Genomic DNA, 23,888 nt, shown 5'->3' with positions numbered 1-23,888 from the left:
AGTGAAACTGCGACCACGAAGGGACTCGAACCCTCAATCTTCTGATCCGAAGTCAGACGCCTTATCCATTAGGCCACGCGGTCTTGTTTGGTTGGCCTGCGTTTAGGATTTCGAACCACTTTAAAGCGATCCAAGATGAACTACAATGTGTAAAAGATGATTTCCATTTATCACTGATCTCCCAACTCTGAAAAAAAAAAGATTGCTGTTTCTCTCTCTTATCAACAAACATTGATATTCTTCATCCTCCGACTATAACAAAGGTATATTTAACATTTTTAGTGTTCCCAAGGGGGAAGAGGAAAAGGTAAGGAAGCTGTGTTTGTCAGGATGGCCGAGTGGTCTAAGGCACCAGACTCAAGAGTAGTTTCTTCCCCATACTTGGGTGTTCTGGTCTCCAGATGGAGGCGTGGGTTCAAATCCCACTTCTGACAATGCGTTTTTGGCCTAAGACACGGTCACGTGCCTCTAACTGACATTTTACTTTTAGGAATCATGAGAGCACATTCTTACAAACGTTAAAAGGAGATGAACACGTCAACCAAATGCTACCACGAAGGGTCTCGAACCCTCAGTCTTCTGATTCGAAGTCAGACACCTTATCCATTAGGCCACGCAGTCTTGTTTGGTTGGCCTGCCTTAAGGATTTCAAACCACTTTAAAGCGATCCAAGATGAACTACAATGTGTAAAAGATGATTTCCACTTATCACTGATCTCCCACTTCTGAAAAAAAAAGAGATTGCTGTTTCTCTCTCTAATCAACAATCATTGATATTCTTCATCCTCCGACTATAACAAAGGGATATTTAACATTTATAGTGTTCCCAAGGGGGAAGAGGAAAAGGTAAGGAAGCTGTGTTTGTCAGGATGGCCGAGTGGTCTAAGGCGCCAGACTCAAGAGTAGTTTCTTCCCCATACTTGGGTGTTCTGGTCTCCAGATGGAGGCGTGGGTTCAAATCCCACTTGTGACAATGTGTTTTTGGCCTAAGACACGGTCACGTGCCTCTAACTGATATTTTACTTTTAGGAGTCATGAGAGCACATTCTTACGAACGTTAAAAGGAGATGAACACGTCAACCAAGTGCCACTGCGACCACGAAGGGACTCGAACCCTCAATCTTCTGATCCAAAGTCAGACGCCTTATCCATTAGGCCACACGGTCCTGACTGGTTGGCCCGTGTTAAGGATTCCGAACTACTTTAAAACTATCCAAGATTAATTACAATGTGTAAAAGATGATTTCCACTTATCACTGATCTCCCTCTTCTGAAAAAAAAAAAAGATTGCTGTTTCTCTCTCTAATCAACAAACATTGATGTTCCTCATTCTCCGACAATAACAAAGGGATATTTAAAATTTTTAGTGTTCCCAAGGGGGAAGAGGAAAAGATACGGTAGCTGTGTTAGTCAGGATGGCCGAGTGGTCTAAGGTGCCAAACTCAAGAGTAGTTTCTTCCCCATACTTGGGTGTTCTGGTCTCCAGATGGAGGCGTGGGTTCAAATCCCACTTCTGACAATCCGTTTTTGGCCTAAGACACGGTCACGTGCCTCTAACTGATATTTTACTTTTAGGAGTCATGAGAGCACATTCTTACGAACGTTAAAAGGAGATGAACACGTCAACCAAGTGCCACTGCGACCACGAAGGGACTCAAACCCTCAATCTTCTGATCCGAAGTCAGACGCCTTATCCATTAGGCCACACGGTCCTGACTGGTTGGTTCAGTTAAGGATTCCGATCGCTTTAAAGTGGTTTTCGAACTACTTTTAAAGCGATCCAAGATGAACTACAATGTGTAAAAGATGATTTCCACTTATCACTGATCTCCCACTTCTGAAAAAAAAAAAGATTGCTGTTTCTCTCTCTAATCAACAAACATTGATATTCTTCATTCTCCGACAATAACAAAGGGATATTTAACATTTTTAGTGTTCCCAAGGGGGAAGAGGAAAAGATACGGTAGCTGTGTTTGTCAGCATGGCCTAGTGGTCTAAGGCGCCAGACTCAAGAGTAGTTTCTTCCCCATACTTGGGTGTTTTGGTCTCCAGATGGAGGCGTGGGTTCAAATCCCACTTCTGACAATGCGTTTTTGGCCTAAGACACGGTCACGTGCCTCTAACTGATATTTTACTTTTAGGAGTCATGAGAGCACATTCTTACGAACGTTAAAAGGAGATGAACACATCAACCAAGTGAAACTGCGACCACGAAGGGACTCGAACCCTCAATCTTCTGATCCGAAGTCAGACGCCTTATCCATTAGGCCACGCGGTCTTGTTTGGTTGGCCTGCGTTTAGGATTTCGAACCACTTTAAAGCGATCCAAGATGAACTACAATGTGTAAAAGATGATTTCCATTTATCACTGATCTCCCAACTCTGAAAAAAAAAAGATTGCTGTTTCTCTCTCTAATCAACAAACATTGATATTCTTCATCCTCCGACTATAACGAAGGTATATTTAACATTTTTAGTGTTCCCAAGGGGGAAGAGGAAAAGGTAAGGAAGCTGTGTTTGTCAGGATGGCCGAGTGGTCTAAGGCGCCAGACTCAAGAGTAGTTTCTTCCCCATACTTGGGTGTTCTGGTCTCCAGATGGAGGTATGGGTTCAAATCCCACTTCTGACAATGCGTTTTTGGCCTAAGACACAGTCACGTGCCTCTAACTGACATTTTACTTTTAGGAGTCATGAGAGCACATTCTTACGAACGTTAAAAGGAGATGAACACGTCAACTAAATGCGACCACGAAGGGACTCGAACCCTCAATCTTCTGATTCGAAGTCAGACGCCTTATCCATTAGGCCACGCGGTCTTGTTTGGTTGGCCTGCGTTTAGGATTTCGAACCACTTTAAAGCGATCCAAGATGAACTACAATGTGTAAAAGAAGATTTCCATTTATCACTGATCTCCCACTTCTGAAAAAAAAAAAGATTGCTGTTTCTCTCTCTAATCAACAAACATTGATATTCTTCATTCTCCGACAATAACAAAGGGATATTTAACATTTTTAGTGTTCCCAAGGGGGAAGAGGAAAGGGTATGGTAGCTGTGTTTGTCAGGATGGCCGAGTGGTCTAAGGCGCCAGACTCAAGAGTAGTTTCTTCCCCATACTTGGGTGTTCTGGTCTCCAGATGGAGGCGTGGGTTCAAATCCCACTTCTGACAATGTGTTTTTGGCCTAAGACACGGTCACGTGCCTCTAACTGATATTCTACTTTTAGGAGTCATGAGAGTACATTCTTACGAACGTTAAAAGAGGAAATGAACACGTCAACCAAATGCGACCACGAAGGGACTCGAACCCTCAATCTTCTGATTCGAAGTCAGACACCTTATCCATTAGGCCACGCGGTCTTGTTTGGTTGGCCTGCGTTAAGGATTTCGAACCACTTTAAAGCGATCCAAGATGAACTACAATGTGTAAAAGATGATTTCCACTTATCACTGATCTCCCACTTCTGAAAAAAAAAGAGATTGCTGTTTCTCTCTCTAATCAACAAACATTGATATTCTTCATCCTCCGACTATAACAAAGGGATATTTAACATTTATAGTGTTCCCAAGGGGGAAGAGGAAAAGGTAAGGAAGCTGTGTTTGTCAGGATGGCCGAGTGGTCTAAGGCGCCAGACTCAAGAGTAGTTTCTTCCCCATACTTGGGTGTTCTGGTCTCCAGATGGAGGCGTGGGTTCAAATCCCACTTCTGACAATGTGTTTTTGGCCTAAGACACGGTCACGTGCCTCTAACTGATATTTTACTTTTAGGAGTCAAGAGAGCACATTCTTCCGAACGTTAAAAGGAGATGAACACGTCAACCAAGTGCCACTGCGACCACGAAGGGACTCGAACCCTCAATCTTCTGATCCGAAGTCAGACGCCTTATCCATTAGGCCACACGGTCCTGACTGGTTGGCCCGTGTTAAGGATTCCAAACTACTTTAAAACTATCCAAGATTAATTACAATGTGTAAAAGATGATTTCCACTTATCACTGATCTCCCACTTCTGAAAAAAAAAAAGATTGCTGTTTCTCTCTCTAATCAACAAACATTGATATTCTTCATTCTCCGACAATAACAAAGGGATATTTAACATTTTTAGTGTTCCCAAGGAGGAAGAGGAAAGGGTATGGTAGCTGTGTTTGTCAGGATGGCCGAGTGGTCCAAGGTGCCAGACTCAAGAGTAGTTTCTTCCCCATACTTGGGTGTTCTGGTCTCCAGATGGAGGTGTGGGTTCAAATCCCACTTCTGACAATCCGTTTTTGGCCTAAGACACGGTCACGTGCCTCTAACTGATATTTTACTTTTAGGAGTCATGAGAGCACATTCTTACGAACGTTAAAAGGAGATGAACACGTCAACCAAGTGCCACTGCGACCACGAAGGGACTCAAACCCTCAATCTTCTGATCCGAAGTCAGACGCCTTATCCATTAGGCCACACGGTCCTGACTGGTTGGTTCAGTTAAGGATTCCGATCGCTTTAAAGTGGTTTTCGAACCACTTTAAAGCGATCCAAGATGAACTACAATGTGTAAAAGATGATTTCCACTTATCACTGATCTCCCACTTCTGAAAAAAAAAAAGATTGCTGTTTCTCTCTCTAATCAACAAACATTGATATTCTTCATTCTCCGACAATAACAAAGGGATATTTAACATTTTTAGTGTTCCCAAGGGGGAAGAGGAAAGGGTATGGTAGCTGTGTTTGTCAGGATGGCCGAGTGGTCTAAGGCGCCAGACTCAAGAGTAGTTTCTTCCCCATACTGGGGTGTTCTGGTCTCCAGATGGAGGCGTGGGTTCAAACCCCACTTCTGACAATGTGTTTTTGGCCTAAGACACGGTCACGTGCCTCTAACTGATATTCTACTTTTAGGAGTCATGAGAGCACATTCTTACGAACGTTAAAAGAGGAAATGAACACGTCAACCAAATGCAACCACAAGGGACTCGAACCCTCAATCTTCTGATTCGAAGTCAGACGCCTTATCCATTAGGCCACGCGGTCTTGTTTGGTTGGCCTGCGTTAAGGATTTCGAACCACTTTAAAGCGATCCAAGATGCACTACAATGTGTAAAAGATGATTTCCACTTATCACTGATCTCCCACTTCTGAAAAAAAAAAAAATTGCTGTTTCTCTCTCTAATCAACAAACATTGATATTCTTCATTCTCCGACAATAACAAAGGGATATTTAACATTTTTAGTGTTCCCAAGGGGGAAGAGGAAAAGGAAAAGATACGGTAGCTGTGTTTTTCAGGATGGCCGAGTGGTCTAAGGCGCCAGACTCAAGAGTAGTTTCTTCCCCATACTTGGGTGTTTTGGTCTCCAGATGGAGGCGTGGGTTCAAATCCCACTTCTGACAATGCGTTTTTGGCCTAAGACACGGTCACGTGCCTCTAACTGATATTTTACTTTTAGGAGTCATGAGAGCACATTCTTACGAACGTTAAAAGGAGATGAACACATCAACCAAGTGAAACTGCGACCACGAAGGGACTCGAACCCTCAATCTTCTGATCCGAAGTCAGACGCCTTATCCATTAGGCCACGCGGTCTTGTTTGGTTGGCCTGCGTTTAGGATTTCGAACCACTTTAAAGCGATCCAAGATGAACTACAATGTGTAAAAGATGATTTCCATTTATCACTGATCTCCCAACTCTGAAAAAAAAAAGATTGCTGTTTCTCTCTCTAATCAACAAACATTGATATTCTTCATCCTCCGACTATAACAAAGGTATATTTAACATTTTTAGTGTTCCCAAGGGGGAAGAGGAAAAGGTAAGGAAGCTGTGTTTGTCAGGATGGCCGAGTGGTCTAAGGCGCCAGACTCAAGAGTAGTTTCTTCCCCATACTTGGGTGTTCTGGTCTCCAGATGGAGGCGTGGGTTCAAATCCCACTTCTGACAATGCGTTTTTGGCCTAAGACACGGTCACGTGCCTCTAACTGACATTTTACTTTTAGGAGTCATGAGAGCACATTCTTACGAACGTTAAAAGGAGATGAACACGTCAACCAAATGCGACCACGAAGGGACTCGAACCCTCAATCTTCTGATTCGAAGTCAGACGCCTTTTCCATTAGGCCACGCGGTCTTGTTTGGTTGGCCTGCGTTAAGGATTTCGAACCACTTTAAAGCGATCCAAGATGAACTACAATGTGTAAAAGATGATTTCCACTTATCACTGATCTCCCACTTCTGAAAAAAAAAGAGATTGCTGTTTCTCTCTCTAATCAACAATCATTGATATTCTTCATCCTCCGACTATAACAAAGGGATATTTAACATTTATAGTGTTCCCAAGGGGGAAGAGGAAAAGGTAAGGAAGCTGTGTTTGTCAGGATGGCCGAGTGGTCTAAGGCGCCAGACTCAAGAGTAGTTTCTTCCCCATACTTGGGTGTTCTGGTCTCCAGATGGAGGCGTGGGTTCAAATCCCACTTCTGACAATGTGTTTTTGGCCTAAGACACGGTCACGTGCCTCTAACTGATATTTTACTTTTAGGAGTCATGAGAGCACATTCTTACGAACGTTAAAAGGAGATGAACACGTCAACCAAGTGCCACTGCGACCACGAAGGGACTCGAACCCTCAATCTTCTGATCCAAAGTCAGACACCTTATCCATTAGGCCACACGGTCCTGACTGGTTGGCCCGTGTTAAGGATTCCGAACTACTTTAAAACTATCCAAGATTAATTACAATGTGTAAAAGATGATTTCCACTTATCACTGATCTCCCTCTTCTGAAAAAAAAAAAAGATTGCTGTTTCTCTCTCTAATCAACAAACATTGATGTTCCTCATTCTCCGACAATAACGAAGGGATATTTAAAATTTTTAGTGTTCCCAAGGGGGAAGAGGAAAAGATACGGTAGCTGAGTTAGTCAGGATGGCCGAGTGGTCTAAGGTGCCAAACTCAAGAGTAGTTTCTTCCCCATACTTGGGTGTTCTGGTCTCCAGATGGAGGCGTGGGTTCAAATCCCACTTCTGACAATCCGTTTTTGGCCTAAGACACGGTCACGTGCCTCTAACTGATATTTTACTTTTAGGAGTCATGAGAGCACATTCTTACGAACGTTAAAAGGAGATGAACACGTCAACCAAGTGCCACTGCGACCACGAAGGGACTCAAACCCTCAATCTTCTGATCCGAAGTCAGACGCCTTATCCATTAGGCCACACGGTCCTGACTGGTTGGTTCAGTTAAGGATTCCGATCGCTTTAAAGTGGTTTTCGAACCACTTTAAAGCGGTAAAAGATACGGTAGCTGTGTTTGTCAGGATGGCCTAGTGGTCTAAGGCGCCAGACTCAAGAGTAGTTTCTTCCCCATACTTGGGTGTTTTGGTCTCCAGATGGAGGCGTGGGTTCAAATCCCACTTCTGACAATGCGTTTTTGGCCTAAGACACGGTCACGTGCCTCTAACTGATATTTTACTTTTAGGAGTCATGAGAGCACATTCTTACGAACGTTAAAAGGAGATGAACACATCAACCAAGTGAAACTGCGACCACGAAGGGACTCGAACCCTCAATCTTCTGATCCGAAGTCAGACGCCTTATCCATTAGGCCACGCGGTCTTGTTTGGTTGGCCTGCGTTTAGGATTTCGAACCACTTTAAAGCGATCCAAGATGAACTACAATGTGTAAAAGATGATTTCCATTTATCACTGATCTCCCAACTCTGAAAAAAAAAGATTGCTGTTTCTCTCTCTAATCAACAAACATTGATATTCTTCATCCTCCGACTATAACAAAGGTATATTTAACATTTTTAGTGTTCCCAAGGGGGAAGAGGAAAAGGTAAGGAAGCTGTGTTTGTCAGGATGGCCGAGTGGTCTAAGGCGCCAGACTCAAGAGTAGTTTCTTCCCCATACTTGGGTGTTCTGGTCTCCAGATGGAGGTATGGGTTCAAATCCCACTTCTGACAATGCGTTTTTGGCCTAAGACACAGTCACGTGCCTCTAACTGACATTTTACTTTTAGGAGTCATGAGAGCACATTCTTACGAACGTTAAAAGGAGATGAACACGTCAACTAAATGCGACCACGAAGGGACTCGAACCCTCAATCTTCTGATTCGAAGTCAGACGCCTTATCCATTAGGCCACGCGGTCTTGTATGGTTGGCCTCTGTTTAGGATTTCAAACCACTTTAAAGCGATCCAAGATGAACTACAATGTGTAAAAGAAAATTTCCATTTATCACTGATCTCCCACTTCTGAAAAAAAAAAAGATTGCTGTTTCTCTCTCTAATCAACAAACATTGATATTCTTCATTCTCCGACAATAACAAAGGGATATTTAACATTTTTAGTGTTCCCAAGGGGGAAGAGGAAAGGGTATGGTAGCTGTGTTTGTCAGGATGGCCGAGTGGTCTAAGGCGCCAGACTCAAGAGTAGTTTCTTCCCCATACTTGGGTGTTCTGGTCTCCAGATGGAGGCGTGGGTTCAAATCCCACTTCTGACAATGTGTTTTTGGCCTAAGACACGGTCACGTGCCTCTAACTGATATTCTACTTTTAGGAGTCATGAGAGTACATTCTTACGAACGTTAAAAGGAGATGAACACGTCAACCAAATGCGACCACGAAGGGACTCGAACCCTCAATCTTCTGATTCGAAGTCAGACGCCTTATCCATTAGGCCACGCGGTCTTGTTTGGTCGGCCTGCGTTAAGGATTTCGAACCACTTTAAAGCGATCCAAGATGAACTACAATGTGTAAAAGATGATTTCCACTTATCACTGATCTCCCACTTCTGAAAAAAAAAGAGATTGCTGTTTCTCTCTCTAATCAACAAACATTGATATTCTTCATCCTCCGACTATAACAAAGGGATATTTAACATTTATAGTGTTCCCAAGGGGGAAGAGGAAAAGGTAAGGAAGCTGTGTTTGTCAGGATGGCCGAGTGGTCTAAGGCGCCAGACTCAAGAGTAGTTTCTTCCCCATACTTGGGTGTTCTGGTCTCCAGATGGAGGCGTGGGTTCAAATCCCACTTCTGACAATCCGTTTTTGGCCTAAGACACGGTCACGTGCCTCTAACTGATATTTTACTTTTAGGAGTCATGAGAGCACATTCTTACGAACGTTAAAAGGAGATGAACACGTCAACCAAGTGCCACTGCGACCACGAAGGGACTCAAACCCTCAATCTTCTGATCCGAAGTCAGACGCCTTATCCATTAGGCCACACGGTCCTGACTGGTTGGTTCAGTTAAGGATTCCGATCGCTTTAAAGTGCTTTTCGAACCACTTTAAAGCGATCCAAGATGAACTACAATGTGTAAAAGATGATTTCCACTTATCACTGATCTCCCACTTCTGAAAAAAAAAAGATTGCTGTTTCTCTCTCTAATCAACAAACATTGATATTCTTCATTCTCCGACAATAACAAAGGGATATTTAACATTTTTAGTGTTCCCAAGGGGGAAGAGGAAAAGATACGGTAGCTGTGTTTGTCCGGATGGCCTAGTGGTCTAAGGCGCCAGACTCAAGAGTAGATTCTTCCCCATACTTGGGTGTTTTGGTCTCCAGATGGAGGCGTGGGTTCAAATCCCACTTCTGACAATGCGTTTTTGGCCTAAGTCACGGTCACGTGCCTCTAACTGATATTTTACTTTTAGGAGTCATGAGAGCACATTCTTACGAACGTTAAAAGGAGATGAACACATCAACCAAGTGAAACTGCGACCACGAAGGGACTCGAACCCTCAATCTTCTGATCCGAAGTCAGACGCCTTATCCATTAGGCCACGCGGTCTTGTTTGGTTGGCCTGCGTTTAGGACTCGAACCCTCAATCTTCTGATTCGAAGTCAGACGCCTTATCCATTAGGCCACGCGGTCTTGTTTGGTTGGCCTGTGTTTAGGATTTCGAACCACTTTAAAGCGATCCAAGATGAACTACAATGTGTAAAAGAAGATTTCCATTTATCACTGATCTCCCACTTCTGAAAAAAAAAAAGATTGCTGTTTCTCTCTCTAATCAACAAACATTGATATTCTTCATTCTCCGACAATAACAAAGGGATATTTAACATTTTTAGTGTTCCCAAGGGGGAAGAGGAAAGGGTATGGTAGCTGTGTTTGTCAGGATGGCCGAGTGGTCTAAGGCGCCAGACTCAAGAGTAGTTTCTTCCCCATACTTGGGTGTTCTGGTCTCCAGATGGAGGCGTGGGTTCAAATCCCACTTCTGACAATGTGTTTTTGGCCTAAGACACGGTCACGTGCCTCTAACTGATATTCTACTTTTAGGAGTCATGAGAGTACATTCTTACGAACGTTAAAAGGAGATGAACACGTCAACCAAATGCGACCACGAAGGGACTCGAACCCTCAATCTTCTGATTTGAAGTCAGACGGCTTATCCATTAGGCCACACGGTCTTGTTTGGTCGGCCTGCGTTAAGGATTTCGAACCACTTTAAAGCGATCCAAGATGAACTACAATGTGTAAAAGATGATTTCCACTTATCACTGATCTCCCACTTCTGAAAAAAAAAGAGATTGCTGTTTCTCTCTCTAATCAACAAACATTGATATTCTTCATCCTCCGACTATAACAAAGGGATATTTAACATTTATAGTGTTCCCAAGGGGGAAGAGGAAAAGGTAAGGAAGCTGTGTTTGTCAGGATGGCCGAGTGGTCTAAGGCGCCAGACTCAAGAGTAGTTTCTTCCCCATACTTGGGTGTTCTGGTCTCCAGATGGAGGCGTGGGTTCAAATCCCACTTCTGACAATGTGTTTTTGGCCTAAGACACGGTCACGTGCCTCTAACTGATATTTTACTTTTAGGAGTCAAGAGAGCACATTCTTCCGAACGTTAAAAGGAGATGAACACGTCAACCAAGTGCCACTGCGACCACGAAGGGACTCGAACCCTCAATCTTCTGATCCGAAGTCAGACGCCTTATCCATTAGGCCACACGGTCCTGACTGGTTGGCCCGTGTTAAGGATTCCAAACTACTTTAAAACTATCCAAGATTAATTACAATGTGTAAAAGATGATTTCCACTTATCACTGATCTCCCACTTCTGAAAAAAAAAAAGATTGCTGTTTCTCTCTCTAATCAACAAACATTGATATTCTTCATTCTCCGACAATAACAAAGGGATATTTAACATTTTTAGTGTTCCCAAGGAGGAAGAGGAAAGGGTATGGTAGCTGTGTTTGTCAGGATGGCCGAGTGGTCCAAGGTGCCAGACTCAAGAGTAGTTTCTTCCCCATACTTGGGTGTTCTGGTCTCCAGATGGAGGTGTGGGTTCAAATCCCACTTCTGACAATCCGTTTTTGGCCTAAGACACGGTCACGTGCCTCTAACTGATATTTTACTTTTAGGAGTCATGAGAGCACATTCTTACGAACGTTAAAAGGAGATGAACACGTCAACCAAGTGCCACTGCGACCACGAAGGGACTCAAACCCTCAATCTTCTGATCCGAAGTCAGACGCCTTATCCATTAGGCCACACGGTCCTGACTGGTTGGTTCAGTTAAGGATTCCGATCGCTTTAAAGTGGTTTTCGAACCACTTTAAAGCGATCCAAGATGAACTACAATGTGTAAAAGATGATTTCCACTTATCACTGATCTCCCACTTCTGAAAAAAAAAGATTGCTGTTTCTCTCTCTAATCAACAAACATTGATATTCTTCATTCTCCGACAATAACAAAGGGATATTTAACATTTTTAGTGTTCCCAAGGGGGAAGAGGAAAGGGTATGGTAGCTGTGTTTGTCAGGATGGCCGAGTGGTCTAAGGCGCCAGACTCAAGAGTAGTTTCTTCCCCATACTGGGGTGTTCTGGTCTCCAGATGGAGGCGTGGGTTCAAACCCCACTTCTGACAATGTGTTTTTGGCCTAAGACACGGTCACGTGCCTCTAACTGATATTCTACTTTTAGGAGTCATGAGAGCACATTCTTACGAACGTTAAAAGAGGAAATGAACACGTCAACCAAATGCAACCACAAGGGACTCGAACCCTCAATCTTCTGATTCGAAGTCAGACGCCTTATCCATTAGGCCACGCGGTCTTGTTTGGTTGGCCTGCGTTAAGGATTTCGAACCACTTTAAAGCGATCCAAGATGCACTACAATGTGTAAAAGATGATTTCCACTTATCACTGATCTCCCACTTCTGAAAAAAAAAAAAATTGCTGTTTCTCTCTCTAATCAACAAACATTGATATTCTTCATTCTCCGACAATAACAAAGGGATATTTAACATTTTTAGTGTTCCCAAGGGGGAAGAGGAAAAGGAAAAGATACGGTAGCTGTGTTTTTCAGGATGGCCGAGTGGTCTAAGGCGCCAGACTCAAGAGTAGTTTCTTCCCCATACTTGGGTGTTTTGGTCTCCAGATGGAGGCGTGGGTTCAAATCCCACTTCTGACAATGCGTTTTTGGCCTAAGACACGGTCACGTGCCTCTAACTGATATTTTACTTTTAGGAGTCATGAGAGCACATTCTTACGAACGTTAAAAGGAGATGAACACATCAACCAAGTGAAACTGCGACCACGAAGGGACTCGAACCCTCAATCTTCTGATCCGAAGTCAGACGCCTTATCCATTAGGCCACGCGGTCTTGTTTGGTTGGCCTGCGTTTAGGATTTCGAACCACTTTAAAGCGATCCAAGATGAACTACAATGTGTAAAAGATGATTTCCATTTATCACTGATCTCCCAACTCTGAAAAAAAAAAGATTGCTGTTTCTCTCTCTAATCAACAAACATTGATATTCTTCATCCTCCGACTATAACAAAGGTATATTTAACATTTTTAGTGTTCCCAAGGGGGAAGAGGAAAAGGTAAGGAAGCTGTGTTTGTCAGGATGGCCGAGTGGTCTAAGGCGCCAGACTCAAGAGTAGTTTCTTCCCCATACTTGGGTGTTCTGGTCTCCAGATGGAGGCGTGGGTTCAAATCCCACTTCTGACAATGCGTTTTTGGCCTAAGACACGGTCACGTGCCTCTAACTGACATTTTACTTTTAGGAGTCATGAGAGCACATTCTTACGAACGTTAAAAGGAGATGAACACGTCAACCAAATGCGACCACGAAGGGACTCGAACCCTCAATCTTCTGATTCGAAGTCAGACGCCTTTTCCATTAGGCCACGCGGTCTTGTTTGGTTGGCCTGCGTTAAGGATTTCGAACCACTTTAAAGCGATCCAAGATGAACTACAATGTGTAAAAGATGATTTCCACTTATCACTGATCTCCCACTTCTGAAAAAAAAAGAGATTGCTGTTTCTCTCTCTAATCAACAATCATTGATATTCTTCATCCTCCGACTATAACAAAGGGATATTTAACATTTATAGTGTTCCCAAGGGGGAAGAGGAAAAGGTAAGGAAGCTGTGTTTGTCAGGATGGCCGAGTGGTCTAAGGCGCCAGACTCAAGAGTAGTTTCTTCCCCATACTTGGGTGTTCTGGTCTCCAGATGGAGGCGTGGGTTCAAATCCCACTTCTGACAATGTGTTTTTGGCCTAAGACACGGTCACGTGCCTCTAACTGATATTTTACTTCTAGGAGTCATGAGAGCACATTCTTACGAACGTTAAAAGGAGATGAACACGTCAACCAAGTGCCACTGCGACCACGAAGGGACTCGAACCCTCAATCTTCTGATCCAAAGTCAGACACCTTATCCATTAGGCCACACGGTCCTGACTGGTTGGCCCGTGTTAAGGATTCCGAACTACTTTAAAACTATCCAAGATTAATTACAATGTGTAAAAGATGATTTCCACTTATCACTGATCTCCCTCTTCTGAAAAAAAAAAAAGATTGCTGTTTCTCTCTCTAATCAACAAACATTGATGTTCCTCATTCTCCGACAATAACGAAGGGATATTTAAAATTTTTAGTGTTCCCAAGGGGGAAGAGGAAAAGATACGGTAGCTGAGTTAGTCAGGATGGCCGAGTGGTCTAAGGTGCCAAACTCAAGAGTAGTTTCTTCCCCATACTTGGGTGTTCTGGTCTCCAGATGGAGGCGTGGGTTCAAATCCCACTTCTGACAATCCGTTTTTGGCCTAAGACACGGTCACGTGCCTCTAACTGATATTTTACTTTTAGGAGTCATGAGAGCACATTCTTACGAACGTTAAAAGGAGATGAACACGTCAACCAAGTGCCACTGCGACCACGAAGGGACTCAAACCCTCAATCTTCTGATCCGAAGTCAGACGCCTTATCCATTAGGCCACACGGTCCTGACTGGTTGGTTCAGTTAAGGATTCCGATCGCTTTAAAGTGGTTTTCGAACCACTTTAAAGCGGTAAAAGATACGGTAGCTGTGTTTGTCAGGATGGCCTAGTGGTCTAAGGCGCCAGACTCAAGAGTAGTTTCTTCCCCATACTTGGGTGTTTTGGTCTCCAGATGGAGGCGTGGGTTCAAATCCCACTTCTGACAATGCGTTTTTGGCCTAAGACACGGTCACGTGCCTCTAACTGATATTTTACTTTTAGGAGTCATGAGAGCACATTCTTACGAACGTTAAAAGGAGATGAACACATCAACCAAGTGAAACTGCGACCACGAAGGGACTCGAACCCTCAATCTTCTGATCCGAAGTCAGACGCCTTATCCATTAGGCCACGCGGTCTTGTTTGGTTGGCCTGCGTTTAGGATTTCGAACCACTTTAAAGCGATCCAAGATGAACTACAATGTGTAAAAGATGATTTCCATTTATCACTGATCTCCCAACTCTGAAAAAAAAAGATTGCTGTTTCTCTCTCTAATCAACAAACATTGATATTCTTCATCCTCCGACTATAACAAAGGTATATTTAACATTTTTAGTGTTCCCAAGGGGGAAGAGGAAAAGGTAAGGAAGCTGTGTTTGTCAGGATGGCCGAGTGGTCTAAGGCGCCAGACTCAAGAGTAGTTTCTTCCCCATACTTGGGTGTTCTGGTCTCCAGATGGAGGTATGGGTTCAAATCCCACTTCTGACAATGCGTTTTTGGCCTAAGACACAGTCACGTGCCTCTAACTGACATTTTACTTTTAGGAGTCATGAGAGCACATTCTTACGAACGTTAAAAGGAGATGAACACGTCAACTAAATGCGACCACGAAGGGACTCGAACCCTCAATCTTCTGATTCGAAGTCAGACGCCTTATCCATTAGGCCACGCGGTCTTGTATGGTTGGCCTCTGTTTAGGATTTCAAACCACTTTAAAGCGATCCAAGATGAACTACAATGTGTAAAAGAAGATTTCCATTTATCACTGATCTCCCACTTCTGAAAAAAAAAAAGATTGCTGTTTCTCTCTCTAATCAACAAACATTGATATTCTTCATTCTCCGACAATAACAAAGGGATATTTAACATTTTTAGTGTTCCCAAGGGGGAAGAGGAAAGGGTATGGTAGCTGTGTTTGTCAGGATGGCCGAGTGGTCTAAGGCGCCAGACTCAAGAGTAGTTTCTTCCCCATACTTGGGTGTTCTGGTCTCCAGATGGAGGCGTGGGTTCAAATCCCACTTCTGACAATGTGTTTTTGGCCTAAGACACGGTCACGTGCCTCTAACTGATATTCTACTTTTAGGAGTCATGAGAGTACATTCTTACGAACGTTAAAAGGAGATGAACACGTCAACCAAATGCGACCACGAAGGGACTCGAACCCTCAATCTTCTGATTCGAAGTCAGACGCCTTATCCATTAGGCCACGCGGTCTTGTTTGGTCGGCCTGCGTTAAGGATTTCGAACCACTTTAAAGCGATCCAAGATGAACTACAATGTGTAAAAGATGATTTCCACTTATCACTGATCTCCCACTTCTGAAAAAAAAAGAGATTGCTGTTTCTCTCTCTAATCAACAAACATTGATATTCTTCATCCTCCGACTATAACAAAGGGATATTTAACATTTATAGTGTTCCCAAGGGGGAAGAGGAAAAGGTAAGGAAGCTGTGTTTGTCAGGATGGCCGAGTGGTCTAAGGCGCCAGACTCAAGAGTAGTTTCTTCCCCATACTTGGGTGTTCTGGTCTCCAGATGGAGGCGTGGGTTCAAATCCCACTTCTGACAATCCGTTTTTGGCCTAAGACACGGTCACGTGCCTCTAACTGATATTTTACTTTTAGGAGTCATGAGAGCACATTCTTACGAACGTTAAAAGGAGATGAACACGTCAACCAAGTGCCACTGCGACCACGAAGGGACTCAAACCCTCAATCTTCTGATCCGAAGTCAGACGCCTTATCCATTAGGCCACACGGTCCTGACTGGTTGGTTCAGTTAAGGATTCCGATCGCTTTAAAGTGGTTTTCGAACCACTTTAAAGCGATCCAAGATGAACTACAATGTGTAAAAGATGATTTCCACTTATCACTGATCTCCCACTTCTGAAAAAAAAAAGATTGCTGTTTCTCTCTCTAATCAACAAACATTGATATTCTTCATTCTCCGACAATAACAAAGGGATATTTAACATTTTTAGTGTTCCCAAGGGGGAAGAGGAAAAGATACGGTAGCTGTGTTTGTCAGGATGGCCTAGTGGTCTAAGGCGCCAGACTCAAGAGTAGATTCTTCCCCATACTTGGGTGTTTTGGTCTCCAGATGGAGGCGTGGGTTCAAATCCCACTTCTGACAATGCGTTTTTGGCCTAAGTCACGGTCACGTGCCTCTAACTGATATTTTACTTTTAGGAGTCATGAGAGCACATTCTTACGAACGTTAAAAGGAGATGAACACATCAACCAAGTGAAACTGCGACCACGAAGGGACTCGAACCCTCAATCTTCTGATCCGAAGTCAGACGCCTTATCCATTAGGCCACGCGGTCTTGTTTGGTTGGCCTGCGTTTAGGACTCGAACCCTCAATCTTCTGATTCGAAGTCAGACGCCTTATCCATTAGGCCACGCGGTCTTGTTTGGTTGGCCTGTGTTTAGGATTTCGAACCACTTTAAAGCGATCCAAGATGAACTACAATGTGTAAAAGAAGATTTCCATTTATCACTGATCTCCCACTTCTGAAAAAAAAAAAGATTGCTGTTTCTCTCTCTAATCAACAAACATTGATATTCTTCATTCTCCGACAATAACAAAGGGATATTTAACATTTTTAGTGTTCCCAAGGGGGAAGAGGAAAGGGTATGGTAGCTGTGTTTGTCAGGATGGCCGAGTGGTCTAAGGCGCCAGACTCAAGAGTAGTTTCTTCCCCATACTTGGGTGTTCTGGTCTCCAGATGGAGGCGTGGGTTCAAATCCCACTTCTGACAATGTGTTTTTGGCCTAAGACACGGTCACGTGCCTCTAACTGATATTCTACTTTTAGGAGTCATGAGAGTACATTCTTACGAACGTTAAAAGGAGATGAACACGTCAACCAAATGCGACCACGAAGGGACTCGAACCCTCAATCTTCTGATTCGAAGTCAGACGGCTTATCCATTAGGCCACACGGTCTTGTTTGGTCGGCCTGCGTTAAGGATTTCGAACCACTTTAAAGCGATCCAAGATGAACTACAATGTGTAAAAGATGATTTCCACTTATCACTGATCTCCCACTTCTGAAAAAAAAAGAGATTGCTGTTTCTCTCTCTAATCAACAAACATTGATATTCTTCATCCTCCGACTATAACAAAGGGATATTTAACATTTATAGTGTTCCCAAGGGGGAAGAGGAAAAGGTAAGGAAGCTGTGTTTGTCAGGATGGCCGAGTGGTCTAAGGCGCCAGACTCAAGAGTAGTTTCTTCCCCATACTTGGGTGTTCTGGTCTCCAGATGGAGGCGTGGGTTCAAATCCCACTTCTGACAATCCGTTTTTGGCCTAAGACACGGTCACGTGCCTCTAACTGATATTTTACTTTTAGGAGTCATGAGAGCACATTCTTACGAACGTTAAAAGGAGATGAACACGTCAACCAAGTGCCACTGCGACCACGAAGGGACTCAAACCCTCAATCTTCTGATCCGAAGTCAGACGCCTTATCCATTAGGCCACACGGTCCTGACTGGTTGGTTCAGTTAAGGATTCCGATCGCTTTAAAGTGGTTTTCGAACCACTTTAAAGCGATCCAAGATGAACTACAATGTGTAAAAGATGATTTCCACTTATCACTGATCTCCCACTTCTGAAAAAAAAAAAGATTGCTGTTTCTCTCTCTAATCAACAAACATTGATATTCTTCATTCTCCGACAATAACAAAGGGATATTTAACATTTTTAGTGTTCCCAAGGGGGAAGAGGAAAAGATACGGTAGCTGTGTTTGTCAGGATGGCCTAGTGGTCTAAGGCGCCAGACTCAAGAGTAGTTTCTTCCCCATACTTGGGTGTTTTGGTCTCCAGATGGAGGCGTGGGTTCAAATCCCACTTCTGACAATGCGTTTTTGGCCTAAGACACGGTCACGTGCCTCTAACTGATATTTTACTTTTAGGAGTCATGAGAGCACATTCTTACGAACGTTAAAAGGAGATGAACACATCAACCAAGTGAAACTGCGACCACGAAGGGACTCGAACCCTCAATCTTCTGATCCGAAGTCAGACGCCTTATCCATTAGGCCACGCGGTCTTGTTTGGTTGGCCTGCGTTTAGGATTTCGAACCACTTTAAAGCGATCCAAGATGAACTACAATGTGTAAAAGATGATTTCCATTTATCACTGATCTCCCAACTCTGAAAAAAAAAAGATTGCTGTTTCTCTCTCTAATCAACAAACATTGATATTCTTCATCCTCCGACTATAACAAAGGTATATTTAACATTTTTAGTGTTCCCAAGGGGGAAGAGGAAAAGGTAAGGAAGCTGTGTTTGTCAGGATGGCCGAGTGGTCTAAGGCGCCAGACTCAAGAGTAGTTTCTTCCCCATACTTGGGTGTTCTGGTCTCCAGATGGAGGTATGGGTTCAAATCCCACTTCTGACAATGCGTTTTTGGCCTAAGACACAGTCACGTGCCTCTAACTGACATTTTACTTTTAGGAGTCATGAGAGCACATTCTTACGAACATTAAAAGGAGATGAACACGTCAACTAAATGCGACCACGAAGGGACTCGAACCCTCAATCTTCTGATTCGAAGTCAGACGCCTTATCCATTAGGCCACGCGGTCTTGTTTGGTTGGCCTGCGTTTAGGATTTCGAACCACTTTAAAGCGATCCAAGATGAACTACAATGTGTAAAAGAAGATTTCCATTTATCACTGATCTCCCACTTCTGAAAAAAAAAAAGATTGCTGTTTCTCTCTCTAATCAACAAACATTGATATTCTTCATTCTCCGACAATAACAAAGGGATATTTAACATTTTTAGTGTTCCCAAGGGGGAAGAGGAAAGGGTATGGTAGCTGTGTTTGTCAGGATGGCCGAGTGGTCTAAGGCGCCAGACTCAAGAGTAGTTTCTTCCCCATACTTGGGTGTTCTGGTCTCCAGATGGAGGCGTGGGTTCAAATCCCACTTCTGACAATGTGTTTTTGGCCTAAGACACGGTCACGTGCCTCTAACTGATATTCTACTTTTAGGAGTCATGAGAGTACATTCTTACGAACGTTAAAAGGAGATGAACACGTCAACCAAATGCGACCACGAAGGGACTCGAACCCTCAATCTTCTGATTCGAAGTCAGACGCCTTATCCATTAGGCCACGCGGTCTTGTTTGGTCGGCCTGCGTTAAGGATTTCGAACCACTTTAAAGCGATCCAAGATGAACTACAATGTGTAAAAGATGATTTCCACTTATCACTGATCTCCCACTTCTGAAAAAAAAAGAGATTGCTGTTTCTCTCTCTAATCAACAAACATTGATATTCTTCATCCTCCGACTATAACAAAGGGATATTTAACATTTATAGTGTTCCCAAGGGGGAAGAGGAAAAGGTAAGGAAGCTGTGTTTGTCAGGATGGCCGAGTGGTCTAAGGCGCCAGACTCAAGAGTAGTTTCTTCCCCATACTTGGGTGTTCTGGTCTCCAGATGGAGGCGTGGGTTCAAATCCCACTTCTGACAATGCGTTTTTGGCCTAAGACACGGTCACGTGCCTCTAACTGATATTTTACTTTTAGGAGTCAAGAGAGCACATTCTTCCGAACGTTAAAAGGAGATGAACACGTCAACCAAATTCCACTGCGACCACGAAGGGACTCGAACCCTCAATCTTCTGATCCGAAGTCAGACGCCTTATCCATTAGGCCACACGGTCCTGACTGGTTGGCCCGTGTTAAGGATTCCAAACTACTTTAAAACTATCCAAGATTAATTACAATGTGTAAAAGATGATTTCCACTTATCACTGATCTCCCTCTTCTGAAAAAAAAAAAGATTGCTGTTTCTCTCTCTAATCAACAAACATTGATATTCTTCATTCTCCGACAATAACAAAGGGATATTTAACATTTTTAGTGTTCCCAAGGGGGAAGAGGAAAAGATACGGTAGCTGTGTTTGTCAGGATGGCCTAGTGGTCTAAGGCGCCAGACTCAAGAGTAGTTTCTTCCCCATACTTGGGTGTTCTGGTCTCCAGATGGAGGCGTGGGTTCAAATCCCACTTCTGACAATGCGTTTTTGGCCTAAGACACGGTCACGTGCCTCTAACTGATATTTTACTTTTAGGAGTCATGAGAGCACATTCTTACGAACGTTAAAAGGAGATGAACACATCAACCAAGTGAAACTGCGACCACGAAGGGACTCGAACCCTCAATCTTCTGATCCGAAGTCAGACGCCTTATCCATTAGGCCACGCGGTCTTGTTTGGTTGGCCTGCGTTTAGGATTTCGAACCACTTTAAAGCGATCCAAGATGAACTACAATGTGTAAAAGATGATTTCCATTTATCACTGATCTCCCAACTCTGAAAAAAAAAAGATTGCTGTTTCTCTCTCTAATCAACAAACATTGATATTCTTCATCCTCCGACTATAACAAAGGTATATTTAACATTTTTAGTGTTCCCAAGGGGGAAGAGGAAAAGGTAAGGAAGCTGTGTTTGTCAGGATGGCCGAGTGGTCTAAGGCGCCAGACTCAAGAGTAGTTTCTTCCCCATACTTGGGTGTTCTGGTCTCCAGATGGAGGCGTGGGTTCAAATCCCACTTCTGACAATGTGTTTTTGGCCTAAGACACGGTCACGTGCCTCTAACTGATATTTTACTTTTAGGAGTCATGAGAGCACATTCTTACGAACGTTAAAAGGAGATGAACACGTCAACCAAGTGCCACTGCGACCACGAAGGGACTCGAACCCTCAATCTTCTGATCCGAAGTCAGACGCCTTATCCATTAGGCCACACGGTCCTGACTGGTTGGCCCGTGTTAAGGATTCCGAACTACTTTAAAACTATCCAAGATTAATTACAATGTGTAAAAGATGATTTCCACTTATCACTGATCTCCCTCTTCTGAAAAAAAAAAAGATTGCTGTTTCTCTCTCTAATCAACAAACATTGATATTCTTCATTCTCCGACAATAACAAAGGGATATTTAACATTTTTAGTGTTCCCAAGGGGGAAGAGGAAAAGATACGGTAGCTGTGTTTGTCAGGATGGCCTAGTGGTCTAAGGCGCCAGACTCAAGAGTAGTTTCTTCCCCATACTTGGGTGTTTTGGTCTCCAGATGGAGGCGTGGGTTCAAATCCCACTTCTGACAATGCGTTTTTGGCCTAAGACACGGTCACGTGCCTCTAACTGATATTTTACTTTTAGGAGTCATGAGAGCACATTCTTACGAACGTTAAAAGGAGATGAACACATCAACCAAGTGAAACTGCGACCACGAAGGGACTCGAACCCTCAATCTTCTGATCCGAAGTCAGACGCCTTATCCATTAGGCCACGCGGTCTTGTTTGGTTGGCCTGCGTTTAGGATTTCGAACCACTTTAAAGCGATCCAAGATGAACTACAATGTGTAAAAGATGATTTCCATTTATCACTGATCTCCCAACTCTGAAAAAAAAAAGATTGCTGTTTCTCTCTCTAATCAACAAACATTGATATTCTTCATCCTCCGACTATAACAAAGGTATATTTAACATTTTTAGTGTTCCCAAGGGGGAAGAGGAAAAGGTAAGGAAGCTGTGTTTGTCAGGATGGCCGAGTGGTCTAAGGCGCCAGACTCAAGAGTAGTTTCTTCCCCATACTTGGGTGTTCTGGTCTCCGGATGGAGGCATGGGTTCAAATCCCACTTCTGACAATGCGTTTTTGGCCTAAGACACGGTCACGTGCCTCTAACTGACATTTTACTTTTAGGAGTCATGAGAGCACTTTCTTACGAACGTTAAAAGGAGATGAACACGTCAACCAAATGCAACCACGAAGGGACTCGAACCCTCAATCTTCTGATTCGAAGTCAGACGCCTTATCCATTAGGCCACGCGGTCTTGTTTGGTTGGCCTGCGTTAAGGATTTCGAACCACTTTAAAGCGATCCAAGATGAACTACAATGTGTAAAAGATGATTTCCACTTATCACTGATCTCCCACTTCTGAAAAAAAAAAAGATTGCTGTTTCTCTCTCTAATCAACAAACATTGATATTCTTCATTCTCCGACAATAACAAAGGGATATTTAACATTTTTAGTGTTCCCAAGGGGGAAGAGGAAAGGGTATGGTAGCTGTGTTTGTCAGGATGGCCGAGTGGTCTAAGGCGCCAGACTCAAGAGTAGTTTCTTCCCCATACTGGGGTGTTCTGGTCTCCAGATGGAGGCGTGGGTTCAAATCCCACTTCTGACAATGTGTTTTTGGCCTAAGACACGGTCACGTGCCTCTAACTGATATTCTACTTTTAGGAGTCATGAGAGCACATTCTTACGAACGTTAAAAGAGGAAATGAACACGTCAACCAAATGCAACCACAAGGGACTCGAACCCTCAATCTTCTGATTCGAAGTCAGACGCCTTATCCATTAGGCCACGCGGTCTTGTTTGGTTGGCCTGCGTTAAGGATTTCGAACCACTTTAAAGCGATCCAAGATGAACTACAATGTGTAAAAGATGATTTCCACTTATCACTGATCTCCCACTTCTGAAAAAAAAAGAGATTGCTGTTTCTCTCTCTAATCAACAATCATTGATATTCTTCATCCTCCGACTATAACAAAGGGATATTTAACATTTATAGTGTTCCCAAGGGGGAAGAGGAAAAGGTAAGGAAGCTGTGTTTGTCAGGATGGCCGAGTGGTCTAAGGCGCCAGACTCAAGAGTAGTTTCTTCCCCATACTTGGGTGTTCTGGTCTCCAGATGGAGGCGTGGGTTCAAATCCCACTTCTGACAATGTGTTTTTGGCCTAAGACACGGTCACGTGCCTCTAACTGATATTTTACTTTTAGGAGTCATGAGAGCACATTCTTACGAACGTTAAAAGGAGATGAACACGTCAACCAAGTGCCACTGCGACCACGAAGGGACTCGAACCCTCAATCTTCTGATCCAAAGTCAGACGCCTTATCCATTAGGCCACACGGTCCTGACTGGTTGGCCCGTGTTAAGGATTCCGAACTACTTTAAAACTATCCAAGATTAATTACAATGTGTAAAAGATGATTTCCACTTATCACTGATCTCCCTCTTCTGAAAAAAAAAAAAAGATTGCTGTTTCTCTCTCTAATCAACAAACATTGATGTTCCTCATTCTCCGACAATAACAAAGGGATATTTAAAATTTTTAGTGTTCCCAAGGGGGAAGAGGAAAAGGTAAGGAAGCTGTGTTTGTCAGGATGGCCGAGTGGTCTAAGGCGCCAGACTCAAGAGTAGTTTCTTCCCCATACTTGGGTGTTCTGGTCTCCAGATGGAGGCGTGGGTTCAAATCCCACTTCTGACAATGTGTTTTTGGCCTAAGACACGGTCACGTGCCTCTAACTGATATTTTACTTTTAGGAGTCATGAGAGCACATTCTTACGAACGTTAAAAGGAGATGAACACGTCAACCAAGTGCCACTGCGACCACGAA

General features: G+C 43.5%; 58 non-coding genes across 58 annotated transcripts; 24 read left to right on the top strand and 34 right to left on the bottom strand.

Moving 5' to 3' along the window:
* Positions 1–10: 10 nt before the first annotated feature.
* On the bottom strand, positions 11–83 carry TRNAR-UCG (transfer RNA arginine (anticodon UCG)). Its single transcript has one exon. It is a non-coding gene; the product is annotated as a tRNA-Arg (tRNA).
* A 241-nt stretch (positions 84–324) lies between these two features.
* Positions 325–434, top strand: TRNAL-CAA (transfer RNA leucine (anticodon CAA)). The gene is made up of 2 exons: positions 325–362; positions 389–434. It is a non-coding gene; the product is annotated as a tRNA-Leu (tRNA).
* Positions 435–1,639: 1,205 nt separating this feature from the next.
* On the bottom strand, positions 1,640–1,712 carry TRNAR-UCG (transfer RNA arginine (anticodon UCG)). Its single transcript has one exon. It is a non-coding gene; the product is annotated as a tRNA-Arg (tRNA).
* A 493-nt stretch (positions 1,713–2,205) lies between these two features.
* On the bottom strand, positions 2,206–2,278 carry TRNAR-UCG (transfer RNA arginine (anticodon UCG)). Its single transcript has one exon. It is a non-coding gene; the product is annotated as a tRNA-Arg (tRNA).
* Positions 2,279–2,743: 465 nt separating this feature from the next.
* TRNAR-UCG (transfer RNA arginine (anticodon UCG)) lies at positions 2,744–2,816 on the bottom strand. Its single transcript has one exon. It is a non-coding gene; the product is annotated as a tRNA-Arg (tRNA).
* A 242-nt stretch (positions 2,817–3,058) lies between these two features.
* On the top strand, positions 3,059–3,168 carry TRNAL-CAA (transfer RNA leucine (anticodon CAA)). The gene is made up of 2 exons: positions 3,059–3,096; positions 3,123–3,168. It is a non-coding gene; the product is annotated as a tRNA-Leu (tRNA).
* Positions 3,169–3,284: 116 nt separating this feature from the next.
* TRNAR-UCG (transfer RNA arginine (anticodon UCG)) lies at positions 3,285–3,357 on the bottom strand. Its single transcript has one exon. It is a non-coding gene; the product is annotated as a tRNA-Arg (tRNA).
* Positions 3,358–3,599: 242 nt separating this feature from the next.
* On the top strand, positions 3,600–3,709 carry TRNAL-CAA (transfer RNA leucine (anticodon CAA)). Its single transcript has 2 exons — positions 3,600–3,637; positions 3,664–3,709. It is a non-coding gene; the product is annotated as a tRNA-Leu (tRNA).
* A 120-nt stretch (positions 3,710–3,829) lies between these two features.
* TRNAR-UCG (transfer RNA arginine (anticodon UCG)) lies at positions 3,830–3,902 on the bottom strand. The gene has a single exon. It is a non-coding gene; the product is annotated as a tRNA-Arg (tRNA).
* Positions 3,903–4,374: 472 nt separating this feature from the next.
* TRNAR-UCG (transfer RNA arginine (anticodon UCG)) lies at positions 4,375–4,447 on the bottom strand. The gene has a single exon. It is a non-coding gene; the product is annotated as a tRNA-Arg (tRNA).
* Positions 4,448–4,709: 262 nt separating this feature from the next.
* Positions 4,710–4,819, top strand: TRNAL-CAA (transfer RNA leucine (anticodon CAA)). Its single transcript has 2 exons — positions 4,710–4,747; positions 4,774–4,819. It is a non-coding gene; the product is annotated as a tRNA-Leu (tRNA).
* A 666-nt stretch (positions 4,820–5,485) lies between these two features.
* TRNAR-UCG (transfer RNA arginine (anticodon UCG)) lies at positions 5,486–5,558 on the bottom strand. The gene has a single exon. It is a non-coding gene; the product is annotated as a tRNA-Arg (tRNA).
* Positions 5,559–5,799: 241 nt separating this feature from the next.
* Positions 5,800–5,909, top strand: TRNAL-CAA (transfer RNA leucine (anticodon CAA)). The gene is made up of 2 exons: positions 5,800–5,837; positions 5,864–5,909. It is a non-coding gene; the product is annotated as a tRNA-Leu (tRNA).
* Positions 5,910–6,023: 114 nt separating this feature from the next.
* On the bottom strand, positions 6,024–6,096 carry TRNAR-UCG (transfer RNA arginine (anticodon UCG)). The gene has a single exon. It is a non-coding gene; the product is annotated as a tRNA-Arg (tRNA).
* A 242-nt stretch (positions 6,097–6,338) lies between these two features.
* On the top strand, positions 6,339–6,448 carry TRNAL-CAA (transfer RNA leucine (anticodon CAA)). The gene is made up of 2 exons: positions 6,339–6,376; positions 6,403–6,448. It is a non-coding gene; the product is annotated as a tRNA-Leu (tRNA).
* A 666-nt stretch (positions 6,449–7,114) lies between these two features.
* Positions 7,115–7,187, bottom strand: TRNAR-UCG (transfer RNA arginine (anticodon UCG)). Its single transcript has one exon. It is a non-coding gene; the product is annotated as a tRNA-Arg (tRNA).
* Positions 7,188–7,506: 319 nt separating this feature from the next.
* On the bottom strand, positions 7,507–7,579 carry TRNAR-UCG (transfer RNA arginine (anticodon UCG)). The gene has a single exon. It is a non-coding gene; the product is annotated as a tRNA-Arg (tRNA).
* A 464-nt stretch (positions 7,580–8,043) lies between these two features.
* On the bottom strand, positions 8,044–8,116 carry TRNAR-UCG (transfer RNA arginine (anticodon UCG)). Its single transcript has one exon. It is a non-coding gene; the product is annotated as a tRNA-Arg (tRNA).
* A 242-nt stretch (positions 8,117–8,358) lies between these two features.
* Positions 8,359–8,468, top strand: TRNAL-CAA (transfer RNA leucine (anticodon CAA)). The gene is made up of 2 exons: positions 8,359–8,396; positions 8,423–8,468. It is a non-coding gene; the product is annotated as a tRNA-Leu (tRNA).
* Positions 8,469–8,582: 114 nt separating this feature from the next.
* Positions 8,583–8,655, bottom strand: TRNAR-UCG (transfer RNA arginine (anticodon UCG)). The gene has a single exon. It is a non-coding gene; the product is annotated as a tRNA-Arg (tRNA).
* A 242-nt stretch (positions 8,656–8,897) lies between these two features.
* Positions 8,898–9,007, top strand: TRNAL-CAA (transfer RNA leucine (anticodon CAA)). The gene is made up of 2 exons: positions 8,898–8,935; positions 8,962–9,007. It is a non-coding gene; the product is annotated as a tRNA-Leu (tRNA).
* Positions 9,008–9,127: 120 nt separating this feature from the next.
* TRNAR-UCG (transfer RNA arginine (anticodon UCG)) lies at positions 9,128–9,200 on the bottom strand. The gene has a single exon. It is a non-coding gene; the product is annotated as a tRNA-Arg (tRNA).
* Positions 9,201–9,691: 491 nt separating this feature from the next.
* TRNAR-UCG (transfer RNA arginine (anticodon UCG)) lies at positions 9,692–9,764 on the bottom strand. The gene has a single exon. It is a non-coding gene; the product is annotated as a tRNA-Arg (tRNA).
* A 326-nt stretch (positions 9,765–10,090) lies between these two features.
* TRNAL-CAA (transfer RNA leucine (anticodon CAA)) lies at positions 10,091–10,200 on the top strand. The gene is made up of 2 exons: positions 10,091–10,128; positions 10,155–10,200. It is a non-coding gene; the product is annotated as a tRNA-Leu (tRNA).
* A 429-nt stretch (positions 10,201–10,629) lies between these two features.
* Positions 10,630–10,739, top strand: TRNAL-CAA (transfer RNA leucine (anticodon CAA)). The gene is made up of 2 exons: positions 10,630–10,667; positions 10,694–10,739. It is a non-coding gene; the product is annotated as a tRNA-Leu (tRNA).
* Positions 10,740–10,859: 120 nt separating this feature from the next.
* On the bottom strand, positions 10,860–10,932 carry TRNAR-UCG (transfer RNA arginine (anticodon UCG)). Its single transcript has one exon. It is a non-coding gene; the product is annotated as a tRNA-Arg (tRNA).
* A 472-nt stretch (positions 10,933–11,404) lies between these two features.
* Positions 11,405–11,477, bottom strand: TRNAR-UCG (transfer RNA arginine (anticodon UCG)). Its single transcript has one exon. It is a non-coding gene; the product is annotated as a tRNA-Arg (tRNA).
* A 260-nt stretch (positions 11,478–11,737) lies between these two features.
* Positions 11,738–11,847, top strand: TRNAL-CAA (transfer RNA leucine (anticodon CAA)). Its single transcript has 2 exons — positions 11,738–11,775; positions 11,802–11,847. It is a non-coding gene; the product is annotated as a tRNA-Leu (tRNA).
* A 666-nt stretch (positions 11,848–12,513) lies between these two features.
* TRNAR-UCG (transfer RNA arginine (anticodon UCG)) lies at positions 12,514–12,586 on the bottom strand. The gene has a single exon. It is a non-coding gene; the product is annotated as a tRNA-Arg (tRNA).
* Positions 12,587–12,827: 241 nt separating this feature from the next.
* TRNAL-CAA (transfer RNA leucine (anticodon CAA)) lies at positions 12,828–12,937 on the top strand. The gene is made up of 2 exons: positions 12,828–12,865; positions 12,892–12,937. It is a non-coding gene; the product is annotated as a tRNA-Leu (tRNA).
* Positions 12,938–13,051: 114 nt separating this feature from the next.
* On the bottom strand, positions 13,052–13,124 carry TRNAR-UCG (transfer RNA arginine (anticodon UCG)). Its single transcript has one exon. It is a non-coding gene; the product is annotated as a tRNA-Arg (tRNA).
* A 242-nt stretch (positions 13,125–13,366) lies between these two features.
* On the top strand, positions 13,367–13,476 carry TRNAL-CAA (transfer RNA leucine (anticodon CAA)). The gene is made up of 2 exons: positions 13,367–13,404; positions 13,431–13,476. It is a non-coding gene; the product is annotated as a tRNA-Leu (tRNA).
* A 666-nt stretch (positions 13,477–14,142) lies between these two features.
* Positions 14,143–14,215, bottom strand: TRNAR-UCG (transfer RNA arginine (anticodon UCG)). Its single transcript has one exon. It is a non-coding gene; the product is annotated as a tRNA-Arg (tRNA).
* Positions 14,216–14,534: 319 nt separating this feature from the next.
* Positions 14,535–14,607, bottom strand: TRNAR-UCG (transfer RNA arginine (anticodon UCG)). The gene has a single exon. It is a non-coding gene; the product is annotated as a tRNA-Arg (tRNA).
* Positions 14,608–15,071: 464 nt separating this feature from the next.
* On the bottom strand, positions 15,072–15,144 carry TRNAR-UCG (transfer RNA arginine (anticodon UCG)). Its single transcript has one exon. It is a non-coding gene; the product is annotated as a tRNA-Arg (tRNA).
* Positions 15,145–15,386: 242 nt separating this feature from the next.
* TRNAL-CAA (transfer RNA leucine (anticodon CAA)) lies at positions 15,387–15,496 on the top strand. Its single transcript has 2 exons — positions 15,387–15,424; positions 15,451–15,496. It is a non-coding gene; the product is annotated as a tRNA-Leu (tRNA).
* Positions 15,497–15,610: 114 nt separating this feature from the next.
* On the bottom strand, positions 15,611–15,683 carry TRNAR-UCG (transfer RNA arginine (anticodon UCG)). The gene has a single exon. It is a non-coding gene; the product is annotated as a tRNA-Arg (tRNA).
* Positions 15,684–15,925: 242 nt separating this feature from the next.
* TRNAL-CAA (transfer RNA leucine (anticodon CAA)) lies at positions 15,926–16,035 on the top strand. Its single transcript has 2 exons — positions 15,926–15,963; positions 15,990–16,035. It is a non-coding gene; the product is annotated as a tRNA-Leu (tRNA).
* Positions 16,036–16,155: 120 nt separating this feature from the next.
* TRNAR-UCG (transfer RNA arginine (anticodon UCG)) lies at positions 16,156–16,228 on the bottom strand. Its single transcript has one exon. It is a non-coding gene; the product is annotated as a tRNA-Arg (tRNA).
* A 491-nt stretch (positions 16,229–16,719) lies between these two features.
* Positions 16,720–16,792, bottom strand: TRNAR-UCG (transfer RNA arginine (anticodon UCG)). Its single transcript has one exon. It is a non-coding gene; the product is annotated as a tRNA-Arg (tRNA).
* Positions 16,793–17,118: 326 nt separating this feature from the next.
* On the top strand, positions 17,119–17,228 carry TRNAL-CAA (transfer RNA leucine (anticodon CAA)). Its single transcript has 2 exons — positions 17,119–17,156; positions 17,183–17,228. It is a non-coding gene; the product is annotated as a tRNA-Leu (tRNA).
* Positions 17,229–17,657: 429 nt separating this feature from the next.
* Positions 17,658–17,767, top strand: TRNAL-CAA (transfer RNA leucine (anticodon CAA)). The gene is made up of 2 exons: positions 17,658–17,695; positions 17,722–17,767. It is a non-coding gene; the product is annotated as a tRNA-Leu (tRNA).
* Positions 17,768–17,887: 120 nt separating this feature from the next.
* On the bottom strand, positions 17,888–17,960 carry TRNAR-UCG (transfer RNA arginine (anticodon UCG)). The gene has a single exon. It is a non-coding gene; the product is annotated as a tRNA-Arg (tRNA).
* Positions 17,961–18,452: 492 nt separating this feature from the next.
* On the bottom strand, positions 18,453–18,525 carry TRNAR-UCG (transfer RNA arginine (anticodon UCG)). The gene has a single exon. It is a non-coding gene; the product is annotated as a tRNA-Arg (tRNA).
* A 465-nt stretch (positions 18,526–18,990) lies between these two features.
* On the bottom strand, positions 18,991–19,063 carry TRNAR-UCG (transfer RNA arginine (anticodon UCG)). The gene has a single exon. It is a non-coding gene; the product is annotated as a tRNA-Arg (tRNA).
* Positions 19,064–19,305: 242 nt separating this feature from the next.
* Positions 19,306–19,415, top strand: TRNAL-CAA (transfer RNA leucine (anticodon CAA)). Its single transcript has 2 exons — positions 19,306–19,343; positions 19,370–19,415. It is a non-coding gene; the product is annotated as a tRNA-Leu (tRNA).
* Positions 19,416–19,529: 114 nt separating this feature from the next.
* TRNAR-UCG (transfer RNA arginine (anticodon UCG)) lies at positions 19,530–19,602 on the bottom strand. The gene has a single exon. It is a non-coding gene; the product is annotated as a tRNA-Arg (tRNA).
* A 242-nt stretch (positions 19,603–19,844) lies between these two features.
* Positions 19,845–19,954, top strand: TRNAL-CAA (transfer RNA leucine (anticodon CAA)). The gene is made up of 2 exons: positions 19,845–19,882; positions 19,909–19,954. It is a non-coding gene; the product is annotated as a tRNA-Leu (tRNA).
* A 120-nt stretch (positions 19,955–20,074) lies between these two features.
* On the bottom strand, positions 20,075–20,147 carry TRNAR-UCG (transfer RNA arginine (anticodon UCG)). Its single transcript has one exon. It is a non-coding gene; the product is annotated as a tRNA-Arg (tRNA).
* Positions 20,148–20,389: 242 nt separating this feature from the next.
* On the top strand, positions 20,390–20,499 carry TRNAL-CAA (transfer RNA leucine (anticodon CAA)). The gene is made up of 2 exons: positions 20,390–20,427; positions 20,454–20,499. It is a non-coding gene; the product is annotated as a tRNA-Leu (tRNA).
* Positions 20,500–20,619: 120 nt separating this feature from the next.
* Positions 20,620–20,692, bottom strand: TRNAR-UCG (transfer RNA arginine (anticodon UCG)). Its single transcript has one exon. It is a non-coding gene; the product is annotated as a tRNA-Arg (tRNA).
* Positions 20,693–20,933: 241 nt separating this feature from the next.
* On the top strand, positions 20,934–21,043 carry TRNAL-CAA (transfer RNA leucine (anticodon CAA)). Its single transcript has 2 exons — positions 20,934–20,971; positions 20,998–21,043. It is a non-coding gene; the product is annotated as a tRNA-Leu (tRNA).
* A 120-nt stretch (positions 21,044–21,163) lies between these two features.
* TRNAR-UCG (transfer RNA arginine (anticodon UCG)) lies at positions 21,164–21,236 on the bottom strand. The gene has a single exon. It is a non-coding gene; the product is annotated as a tRNA-Arg (tRNA).
* A 472-nt stretch (positions 21,237–21,708) lies between these two features.
* TRNAR-UCG (transfer RNA arginine (anticodon UCG)) lies at positions 21,709–21,781 on the bottom strand. The gene has a single exon. It is a non-coding gene; the product is annotated as a tRNA-Arg (tRNA).
* Positions 21,782–22,246: 465 nt separating this feature from the next.
* TRNAR-UCG (transfer RNA arginine (anticodon UCG)) lies at positions 22,247–22,319 on the bottom strand. Its single transcript has one exon. It is a non-coding gene; the product is annotated as a tRNA-Arg (tRNA).
* A 242-nt stretch (positions 22,320–22,561) lies between these two features.
* TRNAL-CAA (transfer RNA leucine (anticodon CAA)) lies at positions 22,562–22,671 on the top strand. The gene is made up of 2 exons: positions 22,562–22,599; positions 22,626–22,671. It is a non-coding gene; the product is annotated as a tRNA-Leu (tRNA).
* Positions 22,672–23,101: 430 nt separating this feature from the next.
* Positions 23,102–23,211, top strand: TRNAL-CAA (transfer RNA leucine (anticodon CAA)). Its single transcript has 2 exons — positions 23,102–23,139; positions 23,166–23,211. It is a non-coding gene; the product is annotated as a tRNA-Leu (tRNA).
* A 437-nt stretch (positions 23,212–23,648) lies between these two features.
* On the top strand, positions 23,649–23,758 carry TRNAL-CAA (transfer RNA leucine (anticodon CAA)). Its single transcript has 2 exons — positions 23,649–23,686; positions 23,713–23,758. It is a non-coding gene; the product is annotated as a tRNA-Leu (tRNA).
* The last annotated feature ends 130 nt before the right edge of the window (positions 23,759–23,888 follow it).

Source organism: Hyla sarda, chromosome 9 (assembly GCF_029499605.1).
Source record: "Hyla sarda isolate aHylSar1 chromosome 9, aHylSar1.hap1, whole genome shotgun sequence".
NCBI classification, from domain to species: domain Eukaryota; kingdom Metazoa; phylum Chordata; class Amphibia; order Anura; family Hylidae; genus Hyla; species Hyla sarda.
Note: the sequence above shows the minus strand (reverse complement) of the source record. Positions and strands in the feature narration are given on the sequence as shown.